At 48.0% G+C, this 12,103-nt stretch overlaps 1 long non-coding RNA gene across 2 annotated transcripts; it reads left to right on the forward strand.

The window, feature by feature from the left end:
* Window positions 1-3,085: 3,085 nt before the first annotated feature.
* LOC122695220 lies at window positions 3,086-5,000 on the forward strand. 2 transcript variants are annotated; one of them, XR_006341323.1, is made up of 3 exons: window positions 3,086-3,561; window positions 4,442-4,646; window positions 4,793-5,000. It is a non-coding gene; the product is annotated as an uncharacterized LOC122695220 (long non-coding RNA). The 2 variants fall into 2 exon arrangements; XR_006341324.1 differs by lacking the exon at window positions 3,086-3,561 and adding an exon at window positions 4,179-4,260.
* The last annotated feature ends 7,103 nt before the right edge of the window (window positions 5,001-12,103 follow it).

Genomic DNA, 12,103 nt, shown 5'->3' on the forward strand with positions numbered 1-12,103 from the left:
TTGAGGCTTTCCTGCCTCCGAGAGACTGAGGATGTCATCTGGAACTGGGTTCCTTTGGTAAGGGGATCCTTGGGACCCATGATTGCTCTCTGGGCATCTGGCATAGAAGTGAGACATCTAGGGCTCAGAATTAATCCTTCCACGCGGCTAAAGCCTCTTGACCCCACACTTCATTTAGTTACACAAGCCACACCCTTGGCACAAGCCTGTCCCTGCCCTGTTAGCAGAGGCAGCTGAGTACCAGGCACCACCTCCATCTGCCACGGAGTTGGCCAGTCTTCCCAAGTGAGTCCTCTGCCCCAACACACCCCAGAGCGCCTGCCTAGGAGTAACCACAGGAACCAAGGAGTAGGGGGAGCAGGAGACGTTGGATCCCAACGCCCAGGACCACCCACCCTGACCTCCTCCCCTGTGATTATTAAAAACATATTTCCAAGGGATTAGCAACTATGCCAGGGATGCTGATCGCTAACCCTCAGTCCAACCAATGGTTTTAATCACTAACTGCAGCCACATTAACATTACTACCTAATGAGAAGTCTGCAAGGCGGGGTGGGCAGAGAGTGGGTTGGAGAGGGAGACACCTGCTAGATGGCTGAGCCAAGGGGCCACCCTGGAAGAGAGTGGCTCAAAATGGCATTCCGCCCCCCGCCCCAAGTCAGAAGACCAGCTCCTTAGGACATTAAAGACACTGGTTTGGGGATGGGGCGCCTATCTCCAGGCATTCTGTATTACCACATCTCGGGGGAATCACGATTTAGGCTCCCTGTGGGAGCGTCCACAGGGCAGGGCACTCACCTGTGGTCAGCCAAGTTCTTAACTGGGGCCCCTGTGAAGACCTAGCTCTTGGCTCACAAGTGTGTGCAGAACGCGGGAGATTCAGACCCAGAGACTTTGCCATTGTCCCATGACAGGGATCCTAGTCCACTCCTAATGTTACCTCCACCCCTCCCAGAGCTGGGATCCCATTTTTAGCTTGTGATTGTGATGGTAAAGAATTTGTCTAGTGTGGGGGTGGGGGTGGGGTGTGGGGGGATGGTGGGGGTGGGGTGTGGGGGGGGTGGGGGTGTGTGTGAGGGTGGTGGTGATGGCTAAAGGTGACCATTGGTGCACTCAAGATAGTTCCTTTTGTGACAGCAGAGAGGAAGTTAAGAAGGAAGAAGGGCATAGCCTGGGTTGATGAAAGGAGAAAAAAGCAGCATTCAATGAGGAGGTGGAGGGGGAGTAGACAGGTTAAGGAGGGTGTGGAGATGCCTCCGGCTCTTAGGAACACCCTAGGAAGAAGGTATTTGACTCAGAGAGGACTGTCCTTGTAGCTCATGGTTGTAATTTTTTTTTTTTTAATAGAGGTAGTTTCTTTTAATTACTTTTTTGGCTATGAAAACATCTTACTTCTCTCTCTCTTTTTCCTGTGGGATGTAGAATCTTAGTTCCCCAACCAAGGATTGAACCTAAGCCCTCCAAAGTGAGAGTTCAGAACCCTAACCATTGGACCGGCCAGGGAATACCCCTTGTTGGAAACTTTTATGTTCAACAACTGCTTACCAAAAAGTTGGCCCCCTTACTGTCTGTCTTCTTTTCTTCCTCTCTCTGTCTCTCATCTTTGTTCATGATCTAGCAAACAGCTAAGGCCTGGAGTTGGCTTCCTCTTCACTGGGTGCAGATTTTTCCGCAGGGTCAGTCCTCGGAGCTCTACCTCCATCCCTTGCATCCTTTGCTATCAGCTTCCCTGAAGGCAGCGCCTCCATCCACCACCCAGACAGAGCATCCCTCTTCTGTGTGCACACACCACGCCAGGCACTGGAGAATGGACCCCAGGAAGGAGGGGTCCTACTAGAACTGGCAGGAACTCAGAAGGAAGGAAGGTGCAGATTCCAGAGCCCAATGGAGCCAAGTGTCAGTCAAACTGCTGAGCACACGTTCAACCAATCAGATTAAAAGAAAAACTGGAGGGATTCTTTAGAAGATGGCAAGGAGGTGTAGAGGGAGCTGGGGTCCAGGCCCAGGCCCAGAGGGACTAAGATGGGGAGGCGCAGAGTGGAGAACTATTGGCTTGGAGAGAGTCCGTGGGTTCTTGAGGTGAGGGCAGGGCTGGGATGGGGGTTGTGGGAGGTGGCATAGACTTGATGCCTAGAAGGCCAGACTCAAATGTCTGGCATAAATTTGAAGGGAATGGAGGCTTCTCTGTGGGCCCCTGGGCAGGTGAGAAGGCAGCTTGCCTTTGTGCTCTCCCCAGGCAGAGGCAGGCGTATGGGGGGATAGCGTCTGGGGTACCGTTGTTGTGGACACCGTCCGGTAGCCCTCCACCCAGGCCAACCTGCTGTGTCTATAATCAAGAGCCCCAGCAAGCCCTCCTGTGCCGCCACACACAGCCAGTAACAGAAGACCCATCTCTGAAATAAACACCATATAAGAACAACAACCCCCAGAAACTCCAAAGGGGCTTTGATGTTGGGGCCAAGGGTTTTGACTAAACAAACTGGAAGCGATTTAGGCCAGAGAATGCTGGCGGCAGCTCTGAGGCGGCAGCACTAGGGTATTGAGTCAGGTCGCCAGGAGCTAGTAGAGGACTCTACCCTCCCCACCCCCAACCAGCCACGCTGGAACCTCAGAGACCAGTGCAGAAAGGCGAGGGTGTGTGCTGTCTCCCATCTTCCCTCCTTCCTACTGCCTGAGGGGCTGGACCATTTAAGAACATCATCTCCACCCAGCAAATGCTGGGCTGTGAAGCTGACCCCGTGAAGTCCTCCCCTCCTCACACTCCAGCCCCAGCACACACAGTCACTGCCCTCCACTTCCCCCGCATCCTCTCCTCCTCAGCCAGTCCTTATCTTACATGTCTTTATAAGGAACAACTGATTCCAGGAACAAATCTTGTCCCAGTCTGAAAAGTCCCTGATTCCATAACAGCCACATTGCTCTGGCACTGAGGAGGGTTGAATCCCAAAGAGTTGGCAGTTCAATCCTTGGACAATCAGCAATCCCCTAGAGGGCAGAAACTGCAGGAGGGCAGAAACTGCATCTGGTTCATCTCTGTGTCCCCCATGCCTAAGAAAAGAGAGGGGTTCAATCCCTGTTTGTTGAATGAACAAATGAACGATCCCTTGGGGGAACCACAGAGGGTTAAAGTCCTGGTTCTATTATAAGCTTCAGTGTCCTCTGCCAAGAGGTATTACCCAGCTCATAAGTGGTTTTATGAAACCATACATGCACACACACACATCCATATACATATACATACAGACAGACAGACATACTATTGATACAAGAACTATGTAAAATGTGCAGCCCAGAGTCCAACATGCAGCATGTACACAATGGCGGGGTGTAAATGTTTCACAATTCAGGTTACTTCCTTACCGGTCTGTATCTCATTTGTAGCCAACAGAACCTACATTTGTGAATCTGCACAGAAGGGCTCAGAAGACTGGAGCTGGTAAACTTTTCAGGGTGGTGATTCCAGCAGGAAGGCAATGCTAGCTCCCTCCCCTGCCCAACCACGGAAACGTGGAGAAAGCTGAACCTTTTTGGACTTGTGTGGTGACTTTCTCTATTAGAGAGGTGAGGGGGAGGGGCTGGGGTTTCATCTGTACCCCTTAAATGAGACCCTCTGCTCCGTAAGATGGTCCCCCTCTGGCCTCCCCTCTGACTTTACTCTGGCTGTTTCTCTCCCTCATATCCTCTCCCTGAAGGCCATCTGCCTTCCTGCCTTTTTTTTTTTAATCTTAATTATTGTTTTACATTTAATCACCAAGTCTTGAGTAATAGGATCCTAAAGAGCTAGTGAGATATCCCCAGGCTGGATTGACTCTCACAAAGGAAAAAAACAAAACAAGGGAGCCACTCACAGAGAGCCAGACACGTGCTTACACACTTTCTCTCTCTCACACACACATACACAGAGAGTCCTATACACGAAAACAAAAAAGTACAGGGAACATGGGCGTGCCACACAAATACACAGGCACACACACTTAGATATGTACACACACTGTCTCAAACACACGCCTACACACGTACATTCGCTACTAACAAAGAAACTCCAAAAAGCAGCGCATGCACATGCACACACACACACGGACTTACAGGAGGCCCGATGACTGTACTTCAAGCTTCACCTCCCAACCCAAGCCCAAAAATCTGTCTCCAATTATCTGGCCCGTGTTGGGAGCAACAGGAAATCCAGAGCTGCCTCTGTCTTCTGGGGGAGATGCCGGGATTTCAGCCATTTCTCCATCTTTGGAAAACAAAAGCCTTCTGGTCTTGCCTCCTTCTCCCTGCTTCCAAGGCAGCTGGGGCTAGAAGGGTGTGCATGTGGGTGGGAGGGAGGGTGTAAAACTGAGCCTAAGAACCTTTTGGGGAAGAACAGCCTGGGAAAGTGGCCAGGGGTCTCTGAGCTCTGAACACGAGCCTTTCCAACTTCCCCCAAAACACTGAACAGGGCAGTTGCTTGGCTCAAGGATAAGGGTCTACAGTGAGGACCCTGGAATCAGCAGTGACCCCAGGCACCAGCCTCCTGCAGTGACCAGCACAAGAGTGCAACAACCACCAGACTTCCAATCAGAAGACCTGGGCTCGAGTCCCAGATCTGCAGCGAGCCAGCTGCCAGTGACTTCACGCCTCAGAATCTCACTTAGAAAATGGGGGTAAGACAGCGGCATGCCTTACGGGGTGGTTGCGAGCAACGTGAGCTGGTCCAAGTGCTTGTGTGGCTGTTGGCTATGAGACGGTGCCCCAACCTGTGTGAGTGGCATCTCCTCCCCAAATAGAAAGCTGTCCTTGTCTTCCCCAGATACATTTGGCCATTCCCACAGAAGAGAAAATACGTTTTCAAGAAACCAAAGATTGAGACTTCCCTGGTGGTCCAGTGGCTAAGACTCTGTGTTCCCAAAGCAGGGGCCTGAGTTCTATCCCTGGTGGGGGAAATAGATCCCACATGCCACAACTAAGAGTTTGCATGCCTCAACGAAAGATCCCGAATGCTGCAACAAAAATCTAAGGTCCCACTTGCTGCAGTCAAATAAATAAAATTAAATATTGAAAAAAACACATTGGATCGGCTTCTTTATCTCTCTTCCCTTATTAGTCTCCCCATCTTGCAACTTTCTTACTTGACTGCACAACCCACCCCATTGGATTTGGATATCTTGTTTTTAAAGACACCTAATCCAGGGGCCCCTGGAGGAAAGCGTGGCAGCCCACTCCAGTGTTCTTACCTGGAGAATTCCCATGGACAGAGGAGGTTGGCAGGCTACAGTCCATGGAGTCGCAAAGATTTGGACAAGACTGGGCACAATCCAGCAGCACCTTCCCCTAATTCAGCCCAGGGTTAATTTCCCCAAATAATGGACACTCTACCTAGCTTTGCTTAGGGAAGGGTTAGAAATCATTACTACATAAAGGCGATAGTTCCCTCAATGGCTCTAATGAAGGAACGTTTGAAACTGTTTGTTTATTTGGTTGTGCCAGGTCTCAGTCGCAGCATGCCGGATCTTTTGTTTTGGCATGCAAACTCTTAGTTGCAGCATGTGCCATCTAGTTGCCTGACCAGGGATCGAACCCAGGCCCCCCTCATTGAGAGCATAGAGTCTTAACCACTGGACCACCAGGGAAGCCCCAGGAAGGGACTTTTGAAGGACTCTTGCCACCATCCCAACCACTCTCTGGAACTTCAGGGCTTTGTAGGATTTATACTGCTTTGTAGGATTTAAACATACTGCTCTGGGAAATACGATTTCATTGTTTTCATCTAAGTTTCTCCACCAGACAGGGAGCTCTGGGTCACCTTCTCAACACTCCAAGCATGCCAGGAGAGTGGATGTGTGATGTGCTAGACTTGCAAAGGGAAACGGTTCAGCGGCCCCTTCCCAGGCCCCTGGGATGGGACAATCTTGTTAGAGACCCAGACTCCAATGGGTGCTCAAATAGAGGGAATCCGAAGCCAATAGAGTAAGGTATAAAAGGAAGACTTTTCTCACCTCTCTTCTTTATAGCGTGAACAATCTTCCCTGGTAGCTCAGCTGGTAAAGAATTTACCTGAAATGCAGGAGATCCTGGTTCGAGTCCTGGTTTGGGAAGATCCCTTGGTGAAAGGATAAGCTACCCACTCCAGGATTCTTGGGCTTCTCTCGTGGCACAGCAGTTAAAGAATCTGCCCGCAGTGTGGGAGACCTGGGTTTGATCTCTGGGTTGGGAAGATCCCCTGGAGGAGGGCATGGCAACCCACTCCAGTATTCTTACCAGAAGAATCCCATGGACAGAGGAGCCCAGTGGGCTACAGTCCATGGGGTCACAAAGAGTCAGACATGACTGGGTGACTTTCACTTTCTTTCTCCTCTCTCTTTTTTATATCATGAACAATCTAATGGGCTGATTCAGTATTTAAGAAACAGTCTGATGATGGGAAAGAGAATGTGGGGGGAAAAGAGAGGAGTGAGAAGAAAGGTATGTGAGTACCACAAGGTCAAGGAACAGTCTTGAACATGGAGAAGAAAATTATGAGAGTGTCCCTTGGGGGGCTGGGGTGGAGCCGCTTGATTCTCACTAACTCCAGAGCTGGGGTTTGGGTCCCCCTAGCCAGGCAACAGAGCCCAAATCTTTGGGGGAGGAGGGGTCAGGAGCTCAGATATGCCCCCCTCCTCTCTTGAAAAGCACAAGAGGACACCTTTCCTTGCCTCCTGCAGGCTCCCAACACATGACCTTTGACTGTGTAGGGTCAAGGGGCGTGAAATAGTCCAGCTCAGGAATGAGAAGATCCCAACCCTGCCTGCCCAGCCTGGCCCTCAGAGGCTGGCTCAGGGGGTCCACCCACAGTCCGAGCGGCCCTCCTTTGAAGGCCGGGCTGAGAGGTTCAGCTTTCCAGACTCTGGCGGCGGGAGTGAGTCACGGTCTAACAATGTGATCTGTCAAGTGCTGCAGCTCCCTGGGCTGCTTGTACCCACAGCCTCCCGCCGCCCGGATCCTCACGGGGCGTTCCTCAGTCTGAAAAACTCAAAGATCGTGTCTTGGCTTTTCTGTGCCCCCCACCCTCCCCCATCCCAGCTCCAGTTATTACTTTCCAGAGAGCCCATCTGATGGGGACACCAGCCAAAGAGATGGGTCAGAGGTGGAAAATGCTGGAAATATGGGGCAACTTTTCCAGAATTTGAGTCCAGACTCTTAGGGAGTTAAGAATTAGGATAATGGACTTAGAGTCTGTCATCCAGAGTGAAGTAAGTCAGAAAGAGAAAAATCAACATCATAGATTAATGCCTATATATGGAATCTAGAAAAATGGTACCCACGAACCTGTTTGAAGGGCAGGAATAGAGATGCAGATGTAGAGAATGGACTTGTGGACACAGAGGGGCATGCGGAGGGTGGGACACATTGGGAGATTAGAATTGACATATACACACGACCATGTGTAAAATGGTGCACATTTTATCTAATGGCTAATGGGAAGCTGCTGAATAGCACAGGGAGCTCAACCCAGTGCGGGTGGGATGGAGTGAGGAGGCGGGTCCAAGAGTGAGGGGAGGAGCCTGGTGGGCTACAGTCCATGGGGTCGCAAAGAGTCACATGACTGAGCGACTTCACTTTCATAGCTGATTCACGTTGCTGTGTAGCAGAAATTGAGACAACACTGTAGAGCAATCATACTCAAAAAAAAAGAAAGAAGAAGAAGAAGAATTAGGGTGAGGGGAGTGCAAAGAAAAAGGAACTGAGTTAGTCTGGGTGGCAAAGAAGGCCCAATTAGTCTGCTGCTTGATAGGAGAGGTTGAGTGTCTTGTATACCAAAGCCCACTGAACGGTACACTTTGAAAAGGGTGAACTCATGGTATGTATCAATATTTTACATATATCAACAAAGCTGGTTTGTTGTTGTTTCCAAAGAGTGTCTGAGTGGGAGGCAGGTGAGTCTGTCTCCAGAAAGAGGTAATGCTGTCTGTGCAGGGTAGGTAGGTGGGGGGGAGTGGATGAGAAGGTTAGGAGGACGTGGCTGCCTCTGGCTTCAAGTGGATCTGGGCTGGACTAAAGCAGTAGCATCTATGCCGAGGGGATAGTTGGGACCAGTCCCTGCTCATGGGGATCCAGGGCCCATCCAGAATGTGTCACCCCTACTATGAGCCTTCAGTCTCCATGCTGAACACCCTGAAACACCACCTCCCCAGTGACCCCTTCCACAGACTCAGATAACACTTTAGTTTCCCAGCAAACCTTGAGCTCCATCTGTAGCAAACAAGGGGTGCCTTTTTACCTCTTTGGGGGCTCATTATGTTGTTACTTTTTTTTCATCTGCTTTATTCTCACTTTTCATTTATGCTAGCTTACATCTTCTGTATCATTTTTAAAAAGTTATTTATTTTTGACAGCACTGCATGGCTGGTGGGATTTTTAGTTCCCTGACCAAGTATGGAACCCAGGCCCTGAGAGCACAGAGTCCCAAACACTAGTCCACCAGAGAAGTCCCTTCTGTATCTTTTAAGCCTCTTGGAAATCCATTACCCCCAACAAGGCAGAGCATACATACCATTTTTAAGAGTACAACTTGCAAAACACCCTCAGGTACATTTTCTGTTTTAGGGTTAAGAATAGCCTATGTGGAAGGCATTAATAGAGAAGGTGAAGCTATTTCTATTTTTAGGTTAAGAGAGATGAAGAGACTTGGTCAGGGGCATCTGGCTTTTGGATGTGGAGTGAGAGCTGAAACTGGGGTCCTGGAACTCCAAGGTACCACTCTTTCTTCTGTGGAAGGCACCAGAAGAAGCCGTGGAGAAGGCCAAGTTGTCTTCCTCCAGCCTGGCCAAGGCACACACCTCCTCCAAGGCACGCTGACAGGACTTTTAGCAGAAAGTGCCCTGGCCCATGGGATTTCTCCAGTTGGTGCACCGGCTTAGTTGCCTCAGGGCATGTGGGATCTCAGTTTCCAGACCTGGGATCGAAACCATGACCCCCGCATTGGCAGGCGGATTCTTAATTCACTGGACCTCCAAGGAAGTTCTGCATGGAGTCTTTTAGTTTAGACATGCTGGATCTCCCATCCTTGGGGCATGCAGGATCTTTAGCTGTGGCATGTGGGATCTAGTTTCCAGACCAGGGATTGAACCCAGGCACCCTGCATTGGGAGCAAAGAGTCTTAGCCATTGGACCACCAGGGAAGTCCTGAGACCCCTTTTAGAGGAGAGTCTGAAGGAATGACTGAAGATAACCGGGACAGGAGCCAAACTCTTCCCATTTCTCATACTCAAAGTGGAAAAGAGAACCTGCAGCCTCGAGAAGGGGCTCCTCCCATTTCAGCACAACTCAGCATACTTGGGGGTTCACAAAAAGGGCTACACCTAGCTCTGCTTTCCAGCACTTGCTCTGAGGTGGGGTGGGAATGAGGGTGCAAGATAGAGCATCATCAGAGACACATAAACAGTCTGACTGGGGAGCAAAGGGAAGGAGAGAATAGCCTATTACGGATTTGAACGGGAGTCTTTGGGGGCAATTACATCTGAGAGGGAACTGGGTGGTTATGTAAGCTTTATTTTCTTTCAACTTTTCAAAACTTGATAACTTCTACTTTTTGTTTGTTCATTTAAGTTTGAAAATATTCTTTCTTTTTATGTTATTGAGGTAAAATTGATATGTAACATTATATAAGCTTCAGGTGTGAAAGTGCAAGTCACTCAGTTGTGTCTGACTCTTTGTGACCCAATGGACTGTAGTCCACCAGGTTCCTCTGTCCATGGGATTCTCCAGGCAAGAATACTGGAGTGGGTTGCCATTCCCTTCTCCAGGGGATCCTCCCAATGCAGGGAGCAAACACTGATTTTCCTCATTGCAGGCAGATTCTTTACTGTTTGAGCTACCAGGGAAGCCCCTTCAGGTGTACAACAAAAATAATTTGACATCAGTATGTACTACAAAGCAATCAACGCCAAAGGTCTAGTTACCCCTCCCCCCATCACCATCATACAGTTGACCTGCTTCACTCATTTCACCTTCCCCCAACTCCATTCCCCTTGAGCAACTACCAATCTACTTTTGTATCTCTGAGTTTGGTGTTTTCATTTTTTGTGCATTTGGGTTTTTATTTGTTTGTTTTTTGGGTTTTGCTTTGGCCACACTGTAGCACATGGGATCTTAGTTCCCCAACCAATGATTGAACACCTGCCCTTTGGGTTGGAAGAGTGGAGTCCTAATCCCTGGGCCACCAGAGAATTTCCTGTTCATTTGTTTTGTTTTTTCTGATTCCTTGTAGGAGTGACATCATGTTGAATTTGTCTCTCTTCATCTGACATACCTCACTTAACATAATACCGTTAAGGTCCACCCATGTTTTCACAAACGGCAGGATTTTGTTCTTTTTTATGGCCAAGTAGTATTCCATTGTGTGCGTATGTGTGTGATGACCTCCTTGTCTATTCATCCATCCATAGACACTTCAGATGTTTCCATATCTTGGCTATTGTAAATAGTGCTACAGTGAACATAGGGGTGCATATGTCTTTTCAAATTAGTGTTTTTGTGCTCTTTGAATGAATACCCAGAAGTGGAATACTAGATCATATAGTAGTTCTATCTCTAATTTTAATTTTTTGAGGAATCTCCATGCTGTTTTCCATAGTTGCTGCACCAATTTATAATTCAGCCAACAGTGCATAAAGGTTCTCTTTTCTCTACATCCTCTCAAAAACATGTCATATCTTGTCTTTTTAAAATAATAGTCATTCTGACAAGTGTGAGGTGATATCTCACTATGGATTTGATTTGCATTTCTCTAATAATTAATAATTAATGATGTTTTCATGCATATTGTTGGCTATGTATATTTCTTCTTTGGAAAAATGTTTATTAGATTCTCTGCCCATTTTTTAAATCAGTTTGTTTAGGTTTCTTTCTTTTTTTTTTTTTTTTTGCTATTGTTGAGGTGTATGAATGGCAACCCACTCCAGTACTCTTGCCTGGAAAATTCTATGGACGGAGGAGCCTGGTGGGCTGCAGTCCATGGGGTCGCGAAGAGTCGAATATGACTGAGCGACTTCACTTTCACTTTTCGCTTTCATGCATTGGAGAAGGAAATGGCAACCCACTCCAGTGTTCTTGCCTGGAGAATCCCAGGGACGGCGGAGTCTAGTGGGCTGCCATCTATGGGGTCGCACAGAGTCGGACACAACTGATGCAACTTAGCAGCAGCAGCAGCATGAGTTCTTTATATATTTTAGATAGTAATCTTTTATCAGATATATGATTTGCAAATATATTCTACCATTCAGTAGGATGCCTTCTGTTTTTTTGATGGTTTCCTTTATTGCACAGTTTTTACTTCAATGTAGTCCAGTTATTAAGGTTATGGTTTTTCCAGTAGTCATGGATGTGAGAGTTGGATGGTGAAGAAAGCTGAGCGCCAAAGAATCGATACTTTTGAACTGTGGTGTTGGAGAAGACTCTTGAGAGTCCCTTGGACTACAAGAAGATCCAACCAGTCCATCCTAAAGAAGATCAGTCCTGGGTGTTCATTGGAAGGACTGATGTTGAAGCTGAAACTCCAATACTTTGGCCACCTCATGCGAAGAGTTGACTTATTGGAAAAGAACCTAATGCTGGGAAGGATTGGGGGCAGGGGGAGAAGGGGACCACAGAGAATGAGATGGCTGGCTGTCATCACTCAATGGACATGGGTTTGGGTAGACTCCAGGAGTTGGTGATGGAAGGGAGGCCTGGCGTGCTGCGATTCCTGGGGTCACAAAGAGTCGGACATGACTGAGCAACTGAACTGAACTGAACTGAGTCCAGTTATTTAACTTTATGTTTGTTTTCCCTTGCCTTTGTAGTCCATGAATATATTGCTAAGATCAACATCAAGAAGCTCCACTTCTGTTTTCTTCTAGGAATTTTGTGGTTTCAGGTCTTACATTCAAGTTTTTAATCCATGTTGAGTTGATTTTTGTGTATGGTGTAAGATAGTGGTCTAGTTTCATTCTTTTGCATATGTCTGGCCAGTTTCCCCAACATCATTAATTAAAGAGACTGTCCTTTCTCAATAATACGTTCTTTGCTCTTTCATTATAAATTCATTGATCATATATGCATGGGTTTCTTTCTGAGCTCTCCGTTCATTTCCATTGATCTGTAT

Source organism: Cervus elaphus, chromosome 5, assembly GCF_910594005.1.
Source record: "Cervus elaphus chromosome 5, mCerEla1.1, whole genome shotgun sequence".
NCBI classification, from domain to species: Eukaryota; Metazoa; Chordata; class Mammalia; order Artiodactyla; family Cervidae; genus Cervus; species Cervus elaphus.